Genomic DNA, 3,863 nt, shown 5'->3' on the forward strand with positions numbered 1-3,863 from the left:
TTTTTCAGAAATGACACTAAATATATAAATACAATGTTGTGTGTATGGTGAAAAGAGTCGATTAACTCAAGGTTCAGGACCTCCTGAGTGCACTCGCATATTCCACTGCTCCAAAAAAACAGTCTTATTTGTTTGCAGGGAAATCAATAGGTAGCTGATATAGTAGGTCGGTATGACTGTCTGGGATGGGGATTGGATCTGTGTGTGTCTAGTAATGACTGGAATCGGCTTAGGGGTGTGTGTGTGTGTGTGTGTGTGTGTGTGTGTGTGTTTGGTGGCTTATGTTCCCTGTTCAGACAAAATTACAGCAGTACAAACAAAGAAAGAGCACAAACCAGCTCAAATCTGCCTACTACAGGCATGTTAATGTGAAAAATCATTAGTAACAATTCTGTGCATTTAAGATGGTTAATTTAAATGTTGTGGTTCACATTAAAGTTAATTTACAGAATATTAAATACAGATAAATAAGTACTAATGTTTTTACTAAATAATATAATAATAATATAGTATTAATCTATGCAACAAATAAGTTAAGTGAATGAGACAGATTTACTGTAGTTATATACCTAGTTACCTTAATAAATCAATGCATGTTATAAAATGGCCATAACATTCATAATTGAATATTTTATCCTTATTTGCTCTCTAGTGTTTTTTTTTTTCCACACTTGATATATGAACCAAAGCTATGAAAATGATCAAAATGAATCAATCCCAGAGACTTCCTTAACAGACAACAGATAGTTATGAACATTAGCATAACTCCATGCACACCAACAAACTGTGATTAGCTATTTGCTATAGTCAGTCACAGGTATCTTATATTTTATGGGGAGGGTGCATTCTTATTCTAGAAAGCATTTTAATGGACAAAAATGTGTATGAATTATGTTCAGTCTATTTTGTTAGTGGGACAATAAAGTATATGTATGTAAGCATATATATGTTGCCTTCTAAGATAATCCACAAAAAAATAACTGACAATCGACAATTTCGAATCCAATCCAATTTGCCTGAAGTTACACAGTAACCACTGATGCTAGCAGAAAGTGCAGTTGCTAGCATATTGCGGCTTCCACTGGACTTATAAAGCGAGCAAAGCTATGAAGATGGATGGACAAAGAAAAGGGCAGCTACTTTGATAGCACCTAGAGTCCCCAACAGCAATAATTGATTAATCATTCATTTTTAATGTGCCGTAATTGGATAAACAGAAGGCCCACAACTCATTGGAACTCAATTATTCATTATGCATTTCTTTCTTTTTTATGGCAGCCGGATCGAGGTTGGTTTAATAGGTTCTGGCACATATTTCTTCATGTCCAACCCTGTCCTTTATTATGCTTTTGTGAGTAAATACGCAGCAAAGACACAAGCTGAATGCAGCACTATAAAATCAGCAACAGATACCAAAACCACAGTGACTGTTCCATTCATTTTAGGTTTTCAGAATACGGTTATAAATGCTGATTATTTTAATTCATCTGATTACATTAATTTTGCATGAGATGTAAACCAGCTATGGGTGATTTGAACAAAAACAAGTCTTTCCACCATGTTAGCTTTCAGCCTGAAATTAGAGAGTGAGTTCATATTGCATATTTAAAGTTCATTTAAATGCATTGAATCACTGGAAATGTATTATTTTATAATTTATAGGGTTTACACTAACAAATGTCTTACTCCATGAGCAGTTTGCTTTGCACAATGCACATTAGGGTAACTATATAAAGGAGAAAATACTATTTTCTTTCGCTGTTGTCTCAATATATCTCACTTCCTTAGCTTGACTTGCTAACATCAAAATAGGGTTATTATAGTTTACCAAAACTAAAACCATAAAATATTTACTTGAAATAAAAAAAAAATAACTGAAATAAAATGTTAAAGATTATTTTAGAAACATTTCTCCTTTTTATTTTAGTTTAACGTGATGTACTGAAAAATCTAAAACTGAGAAAAAAAATAGACATTTAATTTAATTAAATGTAATTATTATTTAACTGAAAACTATATAGATGTTTAATAATAATAATAATAATAATACTGACAAAAATACAATAAAATAATAGATTACTAAAACTTTCAATACAAATAATAATAACACAAAATAAATAAATAATAAATAAATAAAAAATAAATAATAAAAATTTAAATTAAAACAAGAAAACAAAATACAATTCAAAATATTATAAACTATAATAGTATTTTAATCATACTAAAATAATACTGCATTGAAATGAATCACTTATGTTGTTGATTCAAACATAATATTACATTCATATTTATTCATATTCAAACATCTATTCAAAGATATGTTTACATATGTATTCAAATATAATATGTTGCTTTAAACTTAAAAATGTGTTAAATGAATAGATGTCATTGTGTAATTAAAAACAAGCATGTAATACTGTTTAAATGTAACCCTTGCAAAATAAAATTATCTATCAGATGGTACTCATATATCATGGCATCCCAAGGTACTTCAATGAAAACCATTGTACATTTTGGTTAATAAACCTAACTGTAACTAAACCAAATACTCACTATTTTGTGATTTTCTGGTTCTGCGTTTCGAAAGCATTCATATAGTATTGGAAGGAGACCTGGGGGGGTGTCACCCATCCTTCATTCCTGGTCCCAGGGGGCGGCAGAGGAATGTGTGGCCCAGTTTTCACACCCAGGGACCAGCGATGGAGCCACAGGCGAAGCTACATTCATTAACAGTGTTCAATTTGCCCGTAACGGCTTTTCTCCGTCCCGGCCCCTCGGTTACGTCTCCTGCCCGGCTGCCTGTAGTCCCACAGCTCACTGTGCCTGTAATTAATCCATTCATCTCCCATAGCCCGGATCAATGAGCCCTGACACAGAGACAGTACGGACACAAACACTGTCTGCACATACTGTAACATACCCTCAAAACCACCTCATGCTTGTTGCGTGAACAAATAAAATATGTGCATGTAAATAAACCAGCTTCTTGTATCAAAATAACAAGCTACTTCTACACATAAATGTAATGACCATATTGATCTGTGGCCTGAGGGCTGTTCATTAAGTTTTCCACAGTTCTCTGGTTTTTCTCCATTGGCAATATAAATATTCAGCTTTTTGGAAATGTAGCCAGAGTATAACATCTGAAAAATTTATTTCAATGCCAAATGCCAATGCCAATGTCAAAGCGCGGATTATATTAGTGCAAAGTGGATTCTTAATTTGGTTATGATGATTATTCAGGGGTAAAGGGCTGTTAAAAGATTTTTGGATGAAATTGATTCATATTCGATGTTCCCATGACATGAAAGGTCTGTCTATATTCAAAGTCTGGTATAAACACACACACACACAGCGATCCTGCCATGATCCGGCCACTCAAAATCCCTCTCCGCACACTGCAACCAGAGATCAATAAGTAATTTTTGGGGCGCTGATTAGTTTGCAGCGGTAAGGGAGAAGCCGCCTGCCTTTTTTCCTGAGGATATAATCATGCCCTAAAAAGCAGCCTTATCAGCGAGCATAATGACAGGAATTGGCTAATGCCATGATGCAAGTTTTGGGGCAGATACAAATGGGGAGTGTTATTGAGAAAGCCACAGATTTGTGTGGAGACGCTTAGGGAGAATCATGCTAGATAATCTCTAATTGGGTACCAGGCCTCCTTCATTTACTATAAACTGCATATTTCATAATTCTTTGTAATTCCATTGAAAAAAAAAAAAAAAACATTATTGACATTGTCAACAGAATCAAGCGTCTCTCCAACAATGAGCACCGCATTTCAAAGATCCTAGAATACACTAGTTAATGACGTGGATTGCATATAGTCTCATAATATGGAGTAAACTTATTTATATATA

Source organism: Sinocyclocheilus rhinocerous, unplaced genomic scaffold (assembly GCF_001515625.1).
Source record: "Sinocyclocheilus rhinocerous isolate Xijiao unplaced genomic scaffold, SAMN03320098_v1.1 scaffold257, whole genome shotgun sequence".
In the NCBI taxonomy this organism is placed as follows: Eukaryota; Metazoa; Chordata; class Actinopteri; order Cypriniformes; family Cyprinidae; genus Sinocyclocheilus; species Sinocyclocheilus rhinocerous.